General features: G+C 56.5%; 1 protein-coding gene across 1 annotated transcript in view; it reads right to left on the bottom strand.

Moving 5' to 3' along the window:
* The window catches only part of EPHA8 (EPH receptor A8), a 38,153-nt gene extending 35,944 nt beyond the window's left edge, over positions 1-2,209 (bottom strand). The window contains exon 1 of the mRNA XM_021937130.2: positions 373-2,209. The gene's annotated coding sequence lies outside the window, so the exon portion shown is untranslated. The remainder of the gene's footprint in view (positions 1-372) is intronic.
* Positions 2,210-21,564: the final 19,355 nt, after the last annotated feature.

The raw sequence follows: 21,564 nt of genomic DNA, 5'->3' as shown, positions 1-21,564 counted from the left end.
TCGGAGGACTGGTGAGGCCAGGGCAGCTGGAAGGGAGGGAGCAACCCAGAAGGCAGGAAGGCCTGGCTGGCCTTCTTTAGTCCTGGCCTGGCACCTCATGAATCTGTAGGATGCAACCATGGGGATCCCTGGATCTAGGGCCTCAGACTTGAAGAATCAGGGATCTGTTGCCAGGGTTGGTTCTGTAATCTCAAGGGTCTGTATGCACTAAACTGTTAAGAGATCAGCAGCACTAACTGCTGTGTGCCCTTGGGTAAGTCTCTTGACCTCTCTGGGCCTCTGCTTCCTTTTGATCGATCTCATGCAGACTCTGAGTGGCAGCCTCTCTCCGCTCACAGGGGGATGACATTGTCCCCACTGCCCGTCACTTACACCATGAGCCGGATACGTGAGCCAGCCCCAGTCCCCGTGGATGGTCGATGTGTCCAGCAAATTCACTGTAAAACAGGAGACAAGAGGGCATCAGGCCCCTGTAACCTCTCCCCAGCTCCTCAAGCGCAGCCTGACCCAGCTACACTGGTCCACACTCAGCCCCCAGCACACAGCTCACATGGGTCCCTCTGCCTGAATGCCCTTTCTCTCTTCCCCTCTCCTTGAAGGCCCAGTTTAAGTTCTCTTCCCTGAAGCCTTCCTCTCACCCTCTTGGCCAAAAAGTAATATTCTGAACTCCCAGAGCACAAGCTGTTCCAAGTGCCAGACATCCTTGGTTGCTGGCACAGTGGGATAGTTAAGAGGTGGGCTCAAGGCTGGCAGGCCTCAAAATCCCATCTGTGCCACTTAGGAGCTGTGTGTCCCTGGGCAAGTCCCCTCACCTCCCTGAGCCTCCGCTTCCTCCTCTGTAAAATGGGGTAATAACGATTTCGGTCCCACAGGGCTTTTGTGATGATGACCTGACCCTTGTCTCCTGTAGGAGCCATGATGGCATTCAAGGTCCATGCTGCAAAGTCATACCTCCCATCGGAGGACTGGCCCCAGCTTAATAATTACCCTGTTCCCCCAGCATGGTGCCTGGCATCTAGCATGTCCTCTGTGCACATCTGGTGTGGGGGGGCTTGGGGGGTAAGAGCTGCCTCTTAGTAAGCACCTATGTGCCAATATCTGCAAGGGGAGCTTGAGATGCCTCATCTGCGCCCCCGCACAACAACCTGAGAGGCGGCCATTATTATCTCCATTTTACAGATAAAAGAACCGAACCTCAGGGAGGTCCGGGAATGTGCCCAGAGCCCCACAGGTGTAGCTGGCAGGGCTGGCATTCGGAGCACCTGCTTTAGCAACTGCAGGCCATCACCATCCCTGGATGCTCAGGCCCGAGAAGCAGAACCTCTGAGTAGTCTCCACGACGGGAAAGGAGCACTGGCCCAAAGGGCAAGTCACTCTAAGTCAGGCCCTCTGCAAAGGAGAGGCTGCAAGCTCAACACGGTAGGGAAAAGAGCCCATCTTGGGGGTCAGACATTCCTGGGTCCACGTCTCAAGGCAGCTACTTATTAGCAGGTGACCCTCAATTTTCGCATCTGTAAAATGGGTTCATAGTACCTAAGGGTGGGATGAAGGTCAGGAAAGTATGTAAAGCCTGGAGCCAGGGCTGGTCCTTAACAACACTAGTTTCCCTTCTCTAAGTCCCTCGCCCCCCGCCTCTCTCCATGTCCCTTGTGTCACTCCCTCATTTAAGGTGATACAGATGCATTATGCTGTTTAGAAATCAGGGCTCAGGCTTCAGCTGTCTCTAACTGCTGTGTGTCCTTGGTCAAGTCCCTTCACCTCTCTGCTTCCTTTTGGCTAGCTGGTGATTGCTGTATGAGAGGCTCTTGGCTCCAGAGTCCCACAGCTTTCCCTTTCACTCTGCTTTCCATGAACCTCCTCTCCCAGCCAACAGCCATGGGCTTTTAACCACCCCAGTCAGCGGGCTTGGGCAGGTGACGGGGGTTAAAGATGGAGCCCTCCTAGAACTTTCCTGCAGGCGGCTGGGTGTCTTTCTGCCTGAGATTTGCATAGCTCTAAGCCTGCCCCTCAAAGACGGGGACAAGTGTCCTCAGGAAATGCTGGAGTGAAGATGCTCTTATTTGCTGATTTTCTCCTGCCTCTCACCTCCCCACCCCACCGTCAGGGACCCTGGAGGAGGCCGGCTGGAGTGGGGCTGGCAGAACTAGGGAGGGGTTCTCCGTGCTCCTCCCTGCATTCCCCCCTGGGTCCCCAGGGGCCACCTGGGATCAGGGGACAGAGCGAATGTCCGCAGAGGGACGTCCCCCTCCCCAAGCCGGCCCCACACCAGGGGCAGAGGCAGAGAGAAGGCGTCCCGCCTCCCTCCCTCCCTCCCTCTCAGGCAATGTGGAGAAAACTGGGTCAGGCAAGCTCTCTCCTCCTGCTGGCTGGTGGGAGGGGGAGGGGGCCGCACTGCAGCTTCCCCCAGACCAGCAAAGCCGAGTTTGGGGACACGGTGAGGGAAGGACACATATGGGCCCCCCTCGCCCCAGCCCGCATCCCGGACACAGGTCTCGGGGTGACTGGGCCCCTTCCGTGACCTGGCCTGGATGCAGCCCAGGCTTGCCCCTACCCTGGAGCCACCCGAGTGGATATCCACCTCGTAGGATTCTCCCCCTGGAGCGAGCGGACTTCAGGGCCTGCAGACACCGCTGTCCAGGCCCTGCTCTCCCCGGGGAAGCCCCACCTTATCTGCAGCTGATTCTTGATCAACCAGCCAGGGGGCTCAGATAATCCAAAGATAAGTCAAAAGTCGATTCTATCGGACTCAGGAAGGGCTATAGGATTCCAGGGCTGTTTGTTCCAATTCATTCCAGACCCTTCTCTGTCCCTCCCCTCCCTCCTCTTCCTCTGTCTCCATCTCCACCTTCCCCATCCATGTCCCCTCGAATGGATGAAAACGCAGAGTGTCCCTCGAAGGAAGCCCCAAGTCCATAGGAGGTTTGATCAGGGCTGAAGAGAACGCCAGCATTAGGCCCACCCAGCCTGGGTCTGGGTCCCCTTGGGAATTCAGACCCTCTGGTCACCGCAGGGGGCCTCTCTCCTGCCTCTTGCGCTGCCAGACTATGAAGCCAGCTCTCCCCTGTGGGCCCATCTCCCCGCTTACAAACCGGGGGATTGGACTCCATGGTCTCCCAGGGCCCTTCAGTGAAGCGAAGCGCTTAACCCCTCTGCCTCAGTTTCCTTATCTGAAAGATGTCCATAGGCATCCCTCCTAGGCCTATCTGCCCGGGCTGTTCTGGGGGGATCAAACGGGTCCCTCTCCTGCTCTGGGAAACACAGATAACTCAGCCGCTCCTGTTGGACTGTAGAAGGCATTATGCGATTTCTTTTTTTCTCCAGCACCGTCGCCTTCCCCCATTCCATTTCGCTGAGACTAATACTTAAATTGATTTACATTCCCTGAGGACACAGCGCATGATGGTGAGGCTGGAGAATTCGGGGTGGCCAGGGGATGTCAGCCAGGATTCTGAATGCCTTGGAGATCACCTCGAAGTGCAGGATAAACCGCACCAGAGAGCAATAAGCGGCCTTGGGCCTGGCAGGGGTCGGGGGGCATCTCTGCAGGTGCGGGGCCCTTCCCAGGCCCCAGCAAAGGCTCTGAGAGTGGCCTGGTATAGGGGTATTTGGCCAGGCTAAGGTCCTGTCACCTTTGCTAGACCCAGCTGGGAGCAGAGCCCCCGTTCCCGAGTTCCAACAGTCTCCTCGGCTGGCACTGGTTGTTCTAGACCAGCCCAGGGACAGTGCTGGAGAGGACTCCCAGATGCGCCACATGGAACTCAGGTCCTAGGTCTCCACCCCATGGCTGTCTGACTCGTGTGGGTAACCTGTGCCTGGCTGTGGGTACCCGGCTGCACTGATCGGAGAGGGCGTGGACTCTCGCCCTTGGGCTATGCCTCCCTTCACCCGGGACACAGACTTCCCCACCTGCCTCTCTCTCTAGACCCTGCCTCTTCCTCAGCTGCTGGCCCCCACCCACACAGGTCCCCTCCCCAGACCCATGGTTTGTCTTTGGCACATGAGCCTGGTCCAAGCCCCCTCTTCGAGGGGCTCTGGGGCTACCAGCCTGTGATTCCAGAGGGTGATGGCTCCTCCCCAGAGAAGAGAGTTGAGGCAGGGGGTTGGGGGTGCACCACCCGACTCCCAGTGCCTCGATGGAGGGCTCCTCAGACCCTGCTGGGCAAACAAACTGCCCACTTCCCTCCACCCACCCTCGGAAAGCTGTCTTCTCAGGCGCAGCTCCCAGGGCCCCAAGGCCTCTTAGATTCCAACCCTGCCCCCTTTCCTACTCCCCAGCACCCCCCAACCCCAGACCTCTCCCAGTGCCTGGGAACCTGCGTGTTGTTATATCCACCTGGCCCTGCTCTGCCGGCATCTCACCTCTCGCCACCCTGCCATGCCCCTCCTCCATGCTGGGTCCTGGGCTAACGGGAGACTATGATTTTATCTGTGTCTGTGTGTGTTTGTTGGTGCACATGCATTTCCATGGGCATGAATGCAAGCTACGGGCTCCTTACATATGTGGTGTGATGTATGTATGTAGACACAGAGTTGCATATTTGCATGTGCATGCATCTGTACGTGCATGTACATGTGTGTTTGTGCTCATGTGTACTCGCTTCATTTCTGTGTGTGTGGCTGTGGATGTTATGTGGGGTGGGGAGACTGACCACACACGTGAGTCTCTACAGGCCTGAGTCACAAGTGTGAATCCCAAGTAGCCTGTGTGTGTGCTTGTGCGTAGGGTGGGACCTCGGTGAGCTGTGCGTGAAGGGCAGATCTGTGGTCTGTCTGGGCGTGGAACAGCAGCACCGGCTCTGGAGTTTGCTCACACCTGGAAGTTCATCCTGGCAGGGTGAGGACCCAGCTCTGGTCCCTGGACATCATCAGCCCAGGAGCCTGCACAGAGACGCTCTGGCTTCCTTGGGGCAGAGCTGTGGGAACAGAGGAGGGCCAGGGCAGGGATTGGGGTGTGGGGAGTGGGACCCAGGGAAACCTCCTGAGCTGGATGGAGCTGGGGTCTCCAGGGAGCTAAGGGGTGTGTGGATGGGAGGCTTGGGTGTTCCCTCCCAGCTTTTCTTGTGCCCCCACCACCAGAAGTCATTTCCCAGACCTTTTTGGTCCCAATGACTCAGTGCACCTTCCCACCCCAATCCTTCCTCGCACACGGGGCTCCAGAGTGACCCTGCCATCCCAGCCTTCTCTGACAAGACTTTGCTCTCTGGGGCCTGCCTACCTCCGTCTCTCTGTGGCCTCCCCATCCCCCAGCCTTCTCCTCCCCAAGCCGCTCCCGCTGCCCACGAAGCTGCCTCTCCTCCAGTTGGAACTTCTCTGCCCTCGCTTCTTCTCCCCAGCCCATCGCCAGACTGTGGCCCTCGGGTCCTGACCCCACTCCCAGACTCTCATTCCCCGCCCCTCCTTCCTGCCTCCCCTCAAAGCCCGTCCTGCTCTCCGGGGTCCCGTTTCTCAGCGCCTGGCTCCTGTCTCTCAATGCCGTCCCCACCCCCTTTTCCTTCCGACCTCTGAACCTCCTCTCCCATTCTCCTGTCTCTCCATCCCTAGTGCCTACCCCCACGTCCTCTGTCCCCAACCCTCTTCCTTGCCCTATCTCACTGTACTCCTTCCTCCTTACCTCTTCTCTTGTCTTCTGTCCAGTCCTGTCCCCTTGTCCCCGGCCCTCAGTTTTCTGTCCCCAGCTGCACATCCCTCAGTCCTGTCTCCTGTCCTTTCCCACTGTCCCCAGTCCCACCTGTCCACTCTTCCCTCCAGCTGGCAGTTCCATCTCCACCGCTCTGTCCCTTAATCCCGGGTCTCTTCCGCGGTGCCACCCCTGCCCCCCCGGGCCGAGGGATCCCAGCCGCCTTGGAGCTCAGGGTCCATGCAAAGGAAGTTGAGCCGCAGGCAGCGCGCGCCGCGCCCCGCGCCCCTCGGCCGCCCCCGGCCCGCCGCCGCTGCCGCTCACCTTCGCCGCGCCTGGTGGCCGCCGCCGCCTGGCCGTGACGGCTTCCAGGCGCGGGGGCAGGCGGGCCCCGGGCGGGGCAGCCAGCCAGGCCGGGCGGGCGGGGGCGCCGCGCACCCTCGGGCTCGGCCGCGGCGGCCCGCGCGTCGGGAGGGAGCGCGCTCCCTCGCTCTCCGCACACCCGGCCGGGCGCACACCCCGGCGCACACGCGGCTCCCAGAGCACACGCGGGCACCCGCGCCCGCCGCCGCCGCCGCCCCGGGCGGGGGCCGGCCCGTCACGGCGCCGAGCCAATCAGCACCGAGGCGGGGGGGTGGGGGACACGGAGCCCGCACCGCGGCCACCCGGCCCGCGGCCACCGCCGCCGCACGTGCGCACGGCCACCCTCCCCCGGCGGCAGGCACCTTCGGGGGCGCGCCCCGCGCTGCGCACGTGGACTCAGGGCCCCAGTGCGCGAAGACACCATCGGGACGTCCTGGCGACACCAGGACCAGACCCACCCACGGATTCCCTCTGTGGACACAGGCGCGGGCCGCACATCCACCCCACGCTCGCTCCTGCACGCATGACCCCAAACACCGAGTACCTCGTGTGGTGACACACTCCGATGGATGCACCCTAGTTCATGGGCAGAGGCTCAGAGACGGGCTCAGAGGCACTTTGAGGTGAAAAACCAAAAAAACACCAAAACCAAGGCTTTCCCTTTCCCCACCCCAACGACTTGGCATTTAGGGACCATGGGGTTTTAGGGAGGTCTTAGATTGCAGTGGTCAGGAGGGCAGGCTCAGGGACCAGGAAGACAAGTGTCCTGCTGTGTGGCCTTAGGCAGGTTTCTTAACCTCTCTGAGTCTAAACTTTCATGTCTGTAAAACAAGAATACCAGTATCGATATCCTAGGGTGGTTGTAAGAAGTGAAAGGACCCAGGTGGAACTCCTGGCAGACAGCTGGGCCCACAGCCAGGTGGCCAGTCATTACAGATGTTCTCCAGTGAGGTGGACTATCATTCCCTGCTTTTCCCTCCCCTGATCTTCCCTGTCTCCAGTTCCATCCCCCAGGACTAGGGGTCTCATCCAGGGATGGTTTGGGCCTGTGACGGGAGGACAGGGATTTAGGGCTGCATCCTGGGGCCTGCTCCGCCACCCTCAAGTCCCTCACACACCTGGTGGGCCAAGAAGTCCGGGAAGCATGCAAGGTACCTGCAGCCTGCTAAGAGGGTGGATGCCCACAGGAGCAAGTGCCTGATCTCTTCCCACTGCCGTCTGGCACAGACCATTGTCCAGCCCCCTCTTCCTTCGCTCCCAGCTCCCATGGTCACCGTGGGGAGTTGGAGCCATGGCTGGAAGTTACCTAGGATGAGAAAGGCCATTTGGGGAACATGTACCCTGAGTCAGACCCTGCTCTAGGGGCTTTATAAACTCTATCCAGTTTAAGCCTCACACAGCCCTGCAGGGGTGGCACACCTAAGGAAACAAAAGCTCAGAAAGGCCATCATTTGCCTTACATCACACAGCTGGTTGAATGCCAGAGAGGTACTCAGATCCACAGCTGCTTGGCTCCAACACCCATTTCTTTCCTCTGTGTCTTTTTTTTCCTTACAGAAAGGGGGAAGACAGTTCCACAGAAGCCCCTTCCTCGCAGCTCAGGTGGACTGCCTCGCTAATGTAGTGAGCCTCCTGTGACCAGAGGCATTTAAGCAGATACTAGCTGAAATTGTTCAGATATGCTATAAGAGGGCAGGTGAGTACAAAGCAGATTGGACTAGACCCAGAGTGGCAAACTCAAACGCCTACATGAGAAAGGCAGGCACCCTCACGGAGCCTGCTAGGAGAGTGTACCCAGATCCAGCCAACACTGCTGGTGGCAACGTGTGCCGTTTTCTGCATTTTCAAGAACAAGTTGTCTATCTGGAACTTTTATGTGATACCTCTTGATTTTTAAGTTTGGCAGCTAATGTAAACATTTTAATAACACCACAGTGTGGGCAGACCTGTGAGTGGAGTGGCTATAGCCCACAGACCTCTGGGCTGTGATTCAAGGCTCATCAGATAGAAGAATCCATGGCTGGGAAGTCACTCCTGGAGTGTCAGAGAAGTGGGCAGAGGAGAGGCAGAAAAATGCAGACAAGGCAAGGTGTGGTGGCTCACGCCTGTAATCCCAGCACTTTGGGAGGCAGAGGCAGGAGGATCACTTGAGCCTAGGAATTTGAGACCAATCTGAGCAACATGGCAAGACCTCATCTCAACAAAAAAGTTTTAAAAATTAGCTGGGTGTGGTGGTGCACACCTGTGGCCCCAGCTACTCAGGAGGCTGAAGCAGGAGGATTGCTTGGGAGGCTGAGGCTGCAGCGAGCCATTAGTGAGCCGTGATTGTGCCATTGTATTCCCGCCGGGAAGACACAGCAAGACCCCATCTTGAAAAAGAAAAGAAAAAGAAAAAAGAAATGCAGACAGGATGCAGAACACAGTCACAAGCAGTCCTGGGCATTCCCTACTCCATCCCAGGCTCGCAGAAAGATCTGTTGGTGGAGACAGGCTTTGCTGGGGGTTGGGGTTCTGCATCCCCAAGTGTATGTGGAGCCAACCAAATCTGGGTTTTGCCCATTTTGTAGGTGAGGAAACTGAAGAGAGCCAGGTTTTCTGGACCTGGAGAGTCCTTGAAGGACTTGGTGGGCATGAGGGATGGTTCTGAGTCAGGAGTCTGCTCTACATTCCAAAGCTCTTTAGCAAAATAAGGAATTCATTTTGCCAATGTTCCGTGGAATGCTAAGAGCAACATGCTTTCAGCTGTCTCCCTGCCCCCTGTGAAACTCCCAGGATGCCCCAGCCCAGGTGTGCCCTTTCCCCCGGGTCTCTCCCTCCCACCCCTCCCCTTTGCTGTTCTGGGTTTCAAAGGGGCAACTTGCCCATCTGCCAATGGGAAGGAAGAAACTCCTAGAGGGGCAGGTGGTCTCACCGGGCTCTTGGGGACATGACAGTTCCATAGGAACACAGTTCCATAGGAAGACAGTTGACCTTGCATCTGTTGACTTAACCTTCCATCCTCCCTGAAGGGTCAAGCAGTACAGGGCTGTGAGGAGAGCCTCAGAGGGGGACTGGGACAGGTTCCCTGCTGGGGCAAATCTTCCCCAGCTCCACCACAGCACTGCGAACACCATCCAGGCTGGACTTGGCACGTCTTTTCTCATTGAATCCCCGCAATGCAGAGATTTCACCCATTTTAAAGAGAAGCGCAATGAGATTTGAGAGGACTGACGGACAGGGAGCCCTGTGAGGTGCGTGGGCAGAATCCCTGATGCTTGTGGCTTCTTTTGTTTCTTCTCGCCAACTGGATTCTGAACTGCTTGAGGGCAGAGTCCATGGCAAGGTCCTGGCTGGGTCCCGCTGGGTCCTCCTGGTGCACTGTAGATGCTCTAGGAACGTTTGCCGAATGACTGAATGAGCAGCCATCCAAGAGGGCCACACTCCGCAGGCCAAGTATGCCAGGTGAGCATGGCTAGAGTTACAGGACAGGTGGATAGCTGGTCAGGTGTGCTAGCTGTACCTGCCAAGTGGGCTTGGCCTGAACCCTACAGGTGAATCTGAACAGTGCTCTCCCTCTCCCATCAGCGCATCGGGACCTTGTTCTACAAAACAGGTAAGCTAGGGGCAGCGGCGGGCAGGGCTGGGCTTGGCAGAGCAGGGCGGCCTCTGAGTCAGTCCTTCCCCACTTTCAGACTCCTCCCTGACCCATGTCTTCTCCTGGGAGGGGGAAGAGTAATCAAGGAACATCAGACAAGACATCGCCTATGTGCAGACCCTCCCAGATGTATCTCTCCTCGCTTCACCTTTCTGAGCCTCAGTTTCTCCAGTTACAAAATGAGGATAATGCCAACAACTCACAGGGTTGCTGTGAAGCGTAAGTGAGTTCACAGATGCAAACGTGCTTGGAAACCTATAACGAGATCTAAGATTGGAAGGCACGGTTACGTGCTAGAGGAGGAGACTGAAGCCCAGCGGCTCTGCGCTCTGCGGTCCAACTAGGCCGGGTACCATTTTAGGCCCAGGTAGAAAAGATGTTCTGGCAGAAGACAGATGTGTAGGAGTGGGAGGGGTCAGGACGGGGCAGGGGTGAGTGGTTAAATCTTCGCCCATCCTTGAGCCACCCTGTCCCCGGCCTGGATCTCTTGTTGCCCACCCAAGCTGTCTCAGAACCCCCACCCCACACCCCAGAGCAGGCTTGGTTCACTCTGTGAGGGGTGTCAAAGGGGACAGGGCATTCCGGACACTTGCGTCTAAATCTCTTCCTCTCCTCTGGCTGGAAGGTGGAGTCACTGGAGATCTTGGAAGAGCCCTATTCCTAACACGAGGCTCATGTTGCTTTCCTGCTTAGGGCCCCTGTTTTTCCACCTGTAAGGTGCCTTCTCCAGGTGTTTTCCGGAGTTGCAAGGGGAATGGAGCTTGGTGCTGGCACTCCACCGGGGTGCTGCTGCGGTTCCCTGGAATTAAGATCTGACCTTGCCCTTGAAGTGTTCCCAGCCAGAAACAAGTGAGGAAGTAGCTTATGTTGCGTGGGAGACTTTCACGCAGATCATGGGGAATGTGTTTAAACTTTGTACTTTGCCTCTAGAGTCACAGCAGAAGGGTCTAAGACTGCCCCGTCTGATAGAAAGACAGTAGTGTGCCACATATGTAATTTAAAATGTGTTTAGCATCACATTAAAAAGTAAAAAGAAGGCCGGGCACGGTGGTTCACACCTGTAATCCCAGCACTTTGGGAGGCCGAAGCAGGCAGATCACCTGGGGTCCAGAGTTCAAGACCAGCCTGGCCAACATGGTGAAACCCCTATCTCTACTAAAAAAAAATTAGCTTGGCATGGTAATGGGCATCTGTAATCCCAGCTACTCTGGAGGCTGAGACAGGAGAATCACTTGAACCCAAGAGGTGGAGGTTGCAGTGAGCCGAAATCATGCCACTGCACTCCAGCCTAGGTGATAAGAGTGAGACTCCATCTCAAAAAGAAAAAAAAAAAAAAGTAAAAAGAAATAGGTGAAATTAGATGTAAGAATACATTTGTTGATTGAATGGTGCCTGGTATGTAATATTAATTTATTACTGAATTCACTCATTCAACAAATGTGCACTGGGAACCCCGTGTGGCACCGTGCCAGGTGCTAGAAGAGGACAGCGAGCCACACAGACACAGGCCTTGTTCTCACAGCGTTTCTGTCTAACAGGATAATTAAACAGGCAATCACAAAACCCCCTTCCACATAAGGGAATGCTTCAGAAACTGTAAGGCACCAAAACTTAAAATGTACAATTTAAAATATTATCTCCAAAAAAGTCCTTTTTTTCTTTTTTTGAGACAGAGTTTTGCTCTTGTCGCCCATGCTGAAGTGCAGTGGCACAATCTGGGTTCACTGCAACCTCTACCTCCCGGGTTTAAACAATTATCCTGCCTCAGCCTCCCAAGTAGTTGGGATTATAGGTGCGTGCCACCATACCCGGCTAATTTTTTTATATTTTTGGTAGAGATGGGGCTTCACCATGTTGGCCAGGCTGGTCTCGAACTCCTGACTTCAAGTGATCCGCCTGCCTTGGCTTTCCAAAGTGCTGGGATTACAGGCGTGAGCCACTACTCCTGGCCTGAAAGTGTCCTTTTTAAGCGTCAAGTACTGAATGTAATTTAGCCTATTCTTAGTAGTTGAGAGTCATCACTATGAACCAAGAATCACTGAATCTTGATGTGGAAAAAGACCTAGAGATGAGTTCGTCCAAGCCCCTGCTTGTGGAGTATGAGACAGAGGTGTCTTCGGGGCCAAGGGGCTGGGTAGACTTATTCGTCCTGCCATGAAACGCCCAGGCTTGAATGCGTTTCTATCTCTTCCTTCTCCCTCAGGCTGTCAGCTGCCTCTTCTGTCTGCTGCAAGTCTCCTGCCTCTGACAGTTTCTAACTGCCTCCTGAATTGTGGTTTCTAATCTCTTGTGGACTTTGAAAATAAAAAGGAATGCTTGTTAAAATTGTTTGTAGAGTAAGAGTCAATGGGCTGTAAGTGAGCGACTGCCTTATGGGTAGAGTGTGAGTTTAGGGCCGATAGTGTGGCTGCCCAGAGGTCTCGTCTGCTTATTCCTGGCGGTTCTCCAGACATTTGTTCTCGGGTTGAAGGGTAAGGGAGGTGTTGTTCTAAATACATAAGAGGCTTATTAATGGCCAGGCATGCACAGACTAATTGCTTCCTGCTGTTTACACATAATCAATCACGTCCACAGTTTGGAACCACTAAGCAAGCGGCAGAGTGGAGTGGAAAGATGACTGGATGGGGAGGGGCCTCAGAGGCCTGGGCTGCTCCATCCTTCACGTTCAAGTCTGTCCTGTCCTAACAAACCAGAACGAAAGCCTCCCTCGCTCCCCTGCTTCTCCCTCTCTCCTCCTTTTCCAGCAAACTGCTGTTCTCACGGCCTCCCCATTTCCTTCGCTTCCAGTCTCCCCTCCACTCTGCTCATCTCCCAGTCCCTGCACAGCCCAAGATCACCTCTGTCACTGTCCCTGCTCAGCCCATTGTCACCTCCACAGCCCTTCAAACACCACGTGCCCCTACCTTAGATGACGCCCTGGGCTTCTCCCAGCTCCACGGGCTGCCCAGTTGTACAAGTCAGGAAACTGCGCTTTGTCCCTGTGCCTCCTTCTCCACCAGCCATGTGGCCAGGATAGCCCAAGTCCTGTTGCTGATATCACCTGGACATGTCTGGAGTGTGTCCATGCTTCCAGCCTGATCTCCATCTCCACTGCCATCAGCCTGCTCTGAGCCCCCTCACCTCTCACGGGGACAGCTACAGTGGCCAAATCCCTGGTGGCCGCATCCCTGGCCTCTGTGCACACCCTCTGGCCCCTTCCAGCTGCTCGCCACACTGCAGCCAGGAAGCCATACAGTCCACAAGGTCATGGTCAACCCTGCCCCTGCCCTCCCCTCCTCTGACCTGATTAGAGCTTTTCCAGAGCTTTCCATCGTTCTCTCTGGATAAAGACCCAAATCTTCATCACACCTGCACGTGCAGGGAGGGAGGGGCGGGGTCTGGGGTCTGGCCCCTACCACCTCTCCAGTCCCTGCCTCCCCCTCCCCAAGCTTTCTGGAAGGCACTGTGCCCCTCCTCACACATGGCCTTTGTCTCTGCTGCTCCCTCCTTCAGCCTCTCCTCCCCACCACCCCTCGCTCCTCCTTCAGCTTGGTTCAGGCCACCGGTCCTCAGGAAAACCACCTATCCACCCGCCCCCGCCCCCCCTCCACCCCCCGGCCCAAGTCAGCTCTGTCCCAGAGCCTTTTCCGTCTCAGTGGCACTCTTGTCTGGGGCTGGAATCCTACCTGGATTCTTTGGTGGTTCCTTGATTCTCACCACCCTCCTGGGGAGCAGGGGCCCCTTCTGCTCTCACTGGACACCAGCGTGTCAGTGCCCGGCCGGCAGGTTGCCCTCCACAAGGGAGGCTCTGGCTCCTCCTTGAGGCCTGGCCCAGTCCTGGAACTGAGGCTGGATTGTCTTTGCCACTGCCTGCCTGTGTGACTTTAGGCAAATCACATTACCCCTCTGGGGTGCTGCTCAGCGTGGGGCAGGGCCTCCTAGGGCTCTCTGCATCTAGGATAATCTGACAGAAGAGTCACTATTCTTATTAATCTTAATAACAATCATTTGAAGCAAGTTCTATTATTATCGACATTGTCTCTATGTAAATGGGGATCAGGCAGAAGGGGGGAATGTGATGTGTCCAAGATGTCACAGCTATTAAGTGGCAGAGTCAGGATTCACACTCAGATCTGTTTGGTCCCGAAGCCCAAGCACATAGTCATGAGACAGCTGGGGCCAGGCAGCAGGGTGAGGACTCCGAACTTGGAGAAGTCCCGGGCAAGGGGCCAGGTGGGCAGTGAGAATGGAGCTGGCGCCACGTGGGTGCTGGGTTATTGATTTGGGGGTTACCAGGTGGGTTGGTTGACCCTTCCCTGGCCCCTCAGACTTCTACGGGGAAGGTCAAGGAGCTCACGGCCCCGAGGAGAGGCCAAAATCTCAGTGGGTGGAGCAGGGAGGTTCTGCCAAGTCCACGGGTCAAAGCTGGACTTGACTTCTAAGCGTGAGCACAGGGCGGTGCAGAGGCCCTCCCTGGGGACAGCCAGGGTGACAGGGCTCCCAGGAAGCGGCTGAGGAAAGTCTCTAGACTGTTGGGAGGCAGCAAAGAGCTCTGGAGTAGACATGGTTTAATAAAAACCCCAGGCCTGATCCTGCCTGTGTGCTGTGTGGCTTTGGGAGCTCACTCTACCTCTCTGAGCCTCAGTCCGGATCTGTAAAATGGGGCCACCACCACCTGTCCTTCAGGGTTGTGAAGATTAAAAGGATGCCTGGCACAGAGTAGGTCCTCAGGCTTCACAGGCCCTTTGCCCGCCTCTCCCTGCCCAGCCCCAAGGCCGTCCCCAGGGAGCAGGAGGGAGAAAGCCTCAGCTCAGTATCAGAGAGAAGAGCGTAAATGTGCCTGATATTCAAACACAACCGTATCACCACTCTGCCTTGTTGGGGGGACAGTGCATTGGCATTCTCACATATGGGAGGAACTCCGTGCATGCCACCGTTTTCTAGAGAGACAGACAGAACAAGGAGGGGTAGACAGCGTGTGTGTGTGTGTGTGTGTGTGTGTGTGTGTGTGTGTGTGTGTGTATGAGAGAGATGAGCGAGAGAAACAGAGCAAGCCAGTGCCTGGGTGACAGTGACTTGTGTGTGGGGGCGGCGGTTGCGTGGGTGTGAGTGGGTGGGTGGTGGTGAGGGCACCTCTCTCGAGCAGGGGAATGGTTTAAGGAGAGTGACTTGGTAATATCCGATACCGAATGTATTGAGATGCTGAGCAGCTCTAAAGATCTGTGTCTGATTTTCATTCAAGCTGCTGAGGCAGAGGGCGTGATGGGAGGGGCAATGCCTCCATCACTGCAGCGAAGGTCTGATTTCAGGAGCCAGAGCCAGGGTCATGGCTAGCACCAGAGTCACCCACACCCACACCCACACCACGGCGGCCACCTTCCCAGCCACTGCCACCATTGTCGTCACCACAGCCAGTACCACACAAGGGATGCTCTGGCCCCTGTGTTAGGCCATCTCAGTTGCTGGACATCTGGGCCTCAGTCCCCAGTGCTGCAAATGAATGGAGGGAACTGGCCCACTGCCAGTGCTCTGCGTTCGGAAGTCCCCCTCCTCTGCCTCCTGGGCCCATGTGCTCATCTGTCACATGGGCAAAGAAGACCCTTGTCCCACCTCCATCCCATTCCATCCACCCACATTTTCTGAGGCCTGACAGCGTGGGGGACCTGTGCTGGGTGCTAGGTACTGGTGACACATCACCTGCCCTGCGGACACTCCTAGTCTGACGGTTCAGACAGACTAATGTAGACCATTTCCTGGCAATGAACAAGCTACTGTAGCCTCCAAAGGAGGGAGAGCTGAACAGTGGTGTGGGCGTGGTGTGTGTGGAAGGACAAAGGGAGTGATTGCCAGGTCCAGAGAGGGACGGTGATGTCTCCCAGGTTGCACAGCCAACAGCAAATCTGGGACCAGAACCCAATCTCCTGGCTCCTTATCCGGGGCTCTGTGCCATCTCACCATGGAGCAAGCAGACCATGGAGAAGGAGCTAGGCTGTGGGTTTGTTCACCTGTCAGCCTTGCGGGGAGGAGGGAAGGGGAGTCTGTGTGCTGATCCCCAGCAGGGCGGGTGGAAAGCAGCAGCCAGAAGGGGCTGTGATCTATGCAGTACCCAACATGAGCTGGGTGCTTTGCAATTCCCCTCCCCGACTCACCTCTCACCAAGGCTGCTGGGCCATCACATCATTAGGCTCCCCAGAGTCTCAGAGCAGGGGAGCAACCTGTCCAAGGTCACCCAGCCAGGAAGCAGCCGAACTAAGATGTGAACTCTCCAGCCCACATATGTCCCGTTGGCCAGAGAACTCCCTGGGGCAGGTTTGTTGGGAGGGAGACAGAGGGTCACTTGGACACTGGAGACCCATGTGATTCAGGGGCCACCTAGGAGCAGTTCTTGGGAGTCTAGTTTCATTTGGATTTGTCCTAAATGCAGGGTTACTCCCTCGGATGTGAGTGCAAGAGGGAGTGAGAGCCCATTTCCGTCCCCACTGCAGCACCCAGGGCTGCTCTGGGGACCCAGGCTGTCTGGATCCCAGCCTAGCTGTTGCCGGCCCTAGCCCAAGGTCATTTGTTCTGGGAAGAAAGGCAGCTTCTCAGTCCAGCACGTCCCACCCTCCCTGGCTCTGAGCTGGGAGTTGGGGCGAGGCTGAAGGACGTTTCTGGTGAAAACAGATTACCTGGTAAGGCGGCCAGCCGGGTGGGATGGCACTGTGGTGGCAGGTCCATCAGATATATCTCCATGGGGATGTTTCCTGGGGCTGCTGGTGACAGGCCCCCGCCTCGGGCTGTGGAGGGACTGCTGCTGAGGTGGAGACAGTCTGGCCCCACACCTAGGATCAGCCTGCCACCCCTGTGGCCTCACGGGCAGGGGCCCAGCCTCTCTGATGCCTCCTCCCAATAAACCCCAGAAATTGCCCAGGGACCAACCTTGTTCTAGCTCGAGCCCATCTGTTGAATCTGTCCCCTCGTTAACTCCATCACTTCCCTCTCTCCTGGTCACTGCCTCTGTACGGGGGGTCTTCCTGCCTCCAGGTGCCCCACCTCCAACTTTGCCTCCAACCACAGCCAGGGCCATCTTCCCAAAGCAAGACATTTCCCTTGGCATCACCTGCAGCGATCCCACTGCCTTAGGAGGAAGCCCTGGCTCCGTGGCCTGAGAAACGAAGCCCTGAGTGGTCTGGCCTCTGCTTCACTCCTCGCAGCATCTTGGACTCCTGTCCTCTCCTCTCTGCTCTGGGCTTGGCGTGGGCTACTCCTTCTGCCTGGCACCCTCCCCTCACCCCACCACTTCCCACAGGGCCTAATTTCTATGTCTTTTGCAGATCTCAGCTTGGACATCACCTCCTCCTTGAAGCCTTCCCTGAACTGAACCCCTGAAGTCTGGATGGGTGCCCCCCCAGACCCCCTGGCCCTCACCCCTTGGTCATCCCATCATCATAACGGCTCACTGCAATAAGACTCTCAGGGGGAGTGGGCTGTGCCAGGCGTTTTGCCCACACTGCCTAATTCCATCCTGGCACTGACCTCAGTGTGGAAAATGTGATTGTTCATCTCACCCACCGAAGTGGGAGTGCCTCATGATCACCCCTTAATGAAGGAGTGAGTGGGTGAGGGATGCGCTCAAAGGCAGGCAAGTGGCTGCTGTGGCTGAGTTCAAGGATCCCGACTTAGCCAGCACCCAACCCCCACATCCCACCCTGGATATCTTGGCTTCCTGGGGACTGTTCGCAGGTTCTGGGGATGCCAGCTCTGTTCAGATTTTAGCCTGAGACCAGCCCTCACCAGCAACTCCTCCAGGCCCCAGATTTGAGCGGCTTCCTAGGGAATGCAGCCAGGATTCACAGCCCTCTCCTCTCTGGTTCTCTCCCCTCCACTTCCGAGTCCCTCTGCTGGCCCCTAAAGTTCCTGGCCTTCCCCACTCATGACCTCCTGGCTTTCAGATGCCACCTCCTGCTGGTCCTGGATTGCCATCTACACTTTGGAACCAGCCTCTTGGCCCACCGGCTTCCAGCTCGTTGGCTCTGTGGAGTGGTTTCAGAGAAGGGTTTCTGACCTTGGACCCTGCCCGAGGCCCCACCCTGCCCTCAGTCTGCACCTGGGCTTGTTCTGCGCGCCTGACCCTCTACCAGAGCTTGTGAACCCAAACGTGCGGGAGCTCAGCGCTCTGGCCCCACCTCCTCTCCCCATCACTGCCTAGGGGCTGGGGGCGCTGGGGATGATAAAGTCGTCTAGGAAGAAGGAAGCTAAAGATGTAAAGGAGCCCGTGAAATCCTTGGTGACAGCCGTGACCACTGTGGCTCCAGCCATTAAACACGGAGCTTTAACGGCCCCCAAAATACACCTGGGGCACTTGTCAGCGGCTCCTGCTCATCACACGTGCACATGCGGGCCGTGCACACGCGCGTGTGCCTACACAGGCTCAGTGAGCGGCACAGAGGGTAGGATGGGAAAGCCTGGGAAGTGGTGCCGCAGCCCCCTTGGCTTAGGGACGGGATACTGGGGGCGGACAGCAGACCTCCTTCCCTCGTGGCCTCCCCGCTTCCACGTTACACTTTATATTTGCATAGCACTCGCTCATTCCCTGCATCCTTACAAAAAGGTTTTGATGTTGGTCGGATGCTATTTAATATCCGCTCTCCTCTTGTTCCTTGGCATAGCCCCCGAGGACACAGCACGCACCTGGCGCACAGCAGGCAAGGGGCCATGGGCTTGCTGCCATGGTACATCCTGTTGCCTTGGCCATCAGTGAAATTCCCTAAACAAGACCCTCAGGCTTCATTTGAGTTCCACAAGGTTGTGTTGAAAGCCCTGGATGGCTGGGCGCGGTGGCTCACGCCTGTAATCCCAGCACTTTGGGAGCCCGAGGCGGGCGGGTCTCAACCTGAGGTTGGGAGTTTGAGATCACCCTGACCAACATGGAGAAACCCTGTCTCTACTAAAAATACAAAATTAGCTGGGTATGGTGGCCTGTAAGCCCAGCTGCTCAGGAGGCTGAGGCAGGAGAATTGCTTGAACCCACGAGGCGGAGTTGCAGTGAGCCGAGATGGTGCCATTGCACTGTAGCCTGGGCAACAAGAGCAAAACTCTGTCTCAAAAAAAAAAAAAAAAAAAAAGAAAGCCCTAGATGGGAAGCCCAGGCTCCAGGTCCTGGCCTTGCTGCTAACTGCTGTGTGACCAAGGCCTCCCTGTCTTTGGGCCTCGGTTTCCTTATCTGAAAAGTTTCCTGTCCTGCCCTGGTCATAGAAACATCCTGCGGATGACTGGCTGGAACCGAGTGGTGGGTGGGTGTGGGCTGCCTGTGGTCCCTACAGCCTGGGCAGAGATGGTGGCCTGGCAGCTGTGGGACCCCAGAGCCTGCGGTGCACTCGGGGCTGAGGAGGCCCTGTGGGGGCGGGCTGCTGCCTCTGTGGGCAATCGTTTTTGCTCAGACAGCGCTAGGTTCGAGGCACGTGGTAGAGACTCAGGGAAAGTTTCTTAGGCCTGAACTTAGCCACCAAATCCTTTTAGAGTAAATCTTCAGGAAACATTCCGGAATCCCTTCTGGGCCATTCCCCGCCAAGAGAGTCCCGTGGCCCAGTTCTTGCTACTCTCTCCAGCTGAGGGTCTCACCACTCCTGCCTCCCCAGCTCCAGGGAAGAACCACTCTGAACTTCCCACTCCTGTCCACCAAGGCCTCTCTGCTCCCCTCAGCTGCTGCCCCAGCTGGCGCACTCCACTCCTGCTCACCCTGGCCCTCTGCCTGTGAACTCCACTTCAAATGACCCCAACTTCAGGTCTCCACAGCCTTCCCTGCTTCCCCCATCTGGGTCAGGTGTCCTTAGAGCTGCCTCAGCCTCCTGAATGTCCACATCACAGAACTCGTCACAGTGGCACAGCCATGCTGGGTGGTGTCTCTTCTCCAGGCCCTGGGGACGTGAAGGGGGCTGGGTGGTGACTTCTCCAAGGCTTGGCCTGGCACATGGTGGGGATCCACACAGGCTTGCTGAGTGAATGAAAGATCCCAGGGCAGCTCGAAGTTGGCAGGCTCTGGCACAGGCCCTGGCCATAGCAGCGTCCTGCAGACGGCTGGCTGAAACTCAGTGGTGGTTGGGGGGTTTCCCGCTGGCTCTGCAGCCACCTGAGGCCTGACACATGTGGTCATTTCTAGGGCTGGGGCCGCTCTGTGGGGCAGCTGCTCTCACGGTGTACTCCACCGACTGTGCCACAGGCGTGCTTGCTCCGGGACCATCCTTCTAAGACACCAGGCATGGGGTCGGGCGGGACCCATGCTGGCCAATCCCTCCTGGGCGCCTTTTCCACACACAGCGGGCCTTCCCCTCATGTCCCCGAGGGCCGCAGGGCTCAATCCTTCCATCTCAGTGTGGGTTCACTTTGCCCTTTCCAGGAGTCATCAGTCATAGAGAACAGGAGGCAGGGTGTCGAGGACTTTTATGTTTAAGTTACTGAGTAGAAAGCTGCCTGTCCCTGCCCGGTGGTAGCCTGTAATAACACCAAACCCCCAGTGGATGATCTGTGATGGAAAAGGTCAGACTAGGGTGGGCGACGGGTGATGGGGGAAAAGCAGGCAGGCCTGGCTGGAAGGGATGGAGACCCCAGGCAGGCTGGCCATGTGGTGACAGCCCCATCTGGCAGGCCGCCCCCTTGGAAGGGACTAACTATAGGGTTAGGGGTCCTGGAAGGGGCAGGCAGAGGTGACCAGAAAATATTTAAGTGCAGGCAATTGGCAAAGGGCAGGCTCAGGACAGACCTCCAGGCCTGGGGTTGGGAACCCGAGAGGAGAGACTGGAAAAGAGGCTGGGGAGACGGTAGGTGGGGGAGGAACCACGAGCCAGTTACTTACCTTCTTGGGCTCCATTTTTCTCATCTATAAAATGGGAATAATAAGAGTCGCTTCCAGCTGGGCACGGTGGCTCATGCCTGCAATCCTAGCACTTTGGGAGGCTGAGGGAGGTGGATCACTTGAGGCCAGGAGTTCAAGACCAGCCTGGCCAACACAGCAAAACCTCATCTCTACAAAAATTAAAGAGTAGCTTCCTCATAGGGTTGTTCTGAGAATGGAATGAGTTAATATAAATACAGCTCTTAAAACAATGCCTGGCCAGGCATGGTGGCTCACACCTGTAATCCCAGCAGTTTGGGAGGCTGAGGCAGGCAGATCACTTGAGGTCAGGAGTTCGAGACCAGCCTGGCCAACATGGTGAAACCCTGTTTCTACCAAAAAATACAACAATTAGCCAGGCATGGTGATGTGCTCCTGTAATCCCAGCTACTTGGGAGGCTGAGGTGGAGAATCACTTGAATCTGGGAGGCGGAGTTTGCAGTCAGTCAAGATCATACCACTGCACTCCAGCCTGGGCGACAGACCAAACTCTGTCACAAAACAAACAAACAACAAATTAAAACAATGCCTGACACGTATTTGCTGTGCCTGTTATTATTAATGACTGCATGTGTTGTTGAAACTGTTAACTTTGATACAAACAATGGTCATTTATTGAGCAGCAAGGATGTGCTGGGTGCTTTTCATGCAACACCTTACTACACCCTAGGGCTAAATACTCATATCCCAGTTTGCAGAGGTGGCCTAGAAAGACGAGGTCAGTTGCCCTGGGTCACAAGGCTAGGCAGCAGCAGAGGGATGGGGACCTGGACGCTGGTGTCTGACCCCAGAGCTCACAGTCAGACCGCTACCCCAGAGCTCCTTTCTCTGTGCGGCAGTGGGATCTTGGCCTGGCGAGGCTGGGGGCCGACCCAGAGAGCCTGCATTGAGGGAGCCCCCAGACAGTAACCATCAGTGCTGGGCATGTCTGGGAGGGTAGTTGGGAGGAGGGGCCCCCACTCCCAGGCCCCGGGATAGAGGCCCTGCCTGAACCCTCCTTCTACCATCTCATTTCCAACAGGGACTCTTTTAAGAGCAATGACCAGCTTGCTAGCGGACTTCAAAGATAGTATTTGATGAGTTTTAGCAGCCCAGCAAAAC

This window comes from Papio anubis, chromosome 1 (assembly GCF_008728515.1).
Source record: "Papio anubis isolate 15944 chromosome 1, Panubis1.0, whole genome shotgun sequence".
In the NCBI taxonomy this organism is placed as follows: domain Eukaryota; kingdom Metazoa; phylum Chordata; class Mammalia; order Primates; family Cercopithecidae; genus Papio; species Papio anubis.
The sequence above is the reverse complement of the archived record's forward strand: the minus strand, read 5'-3'. Positions and strand labels throughout refer to the sequence as shown.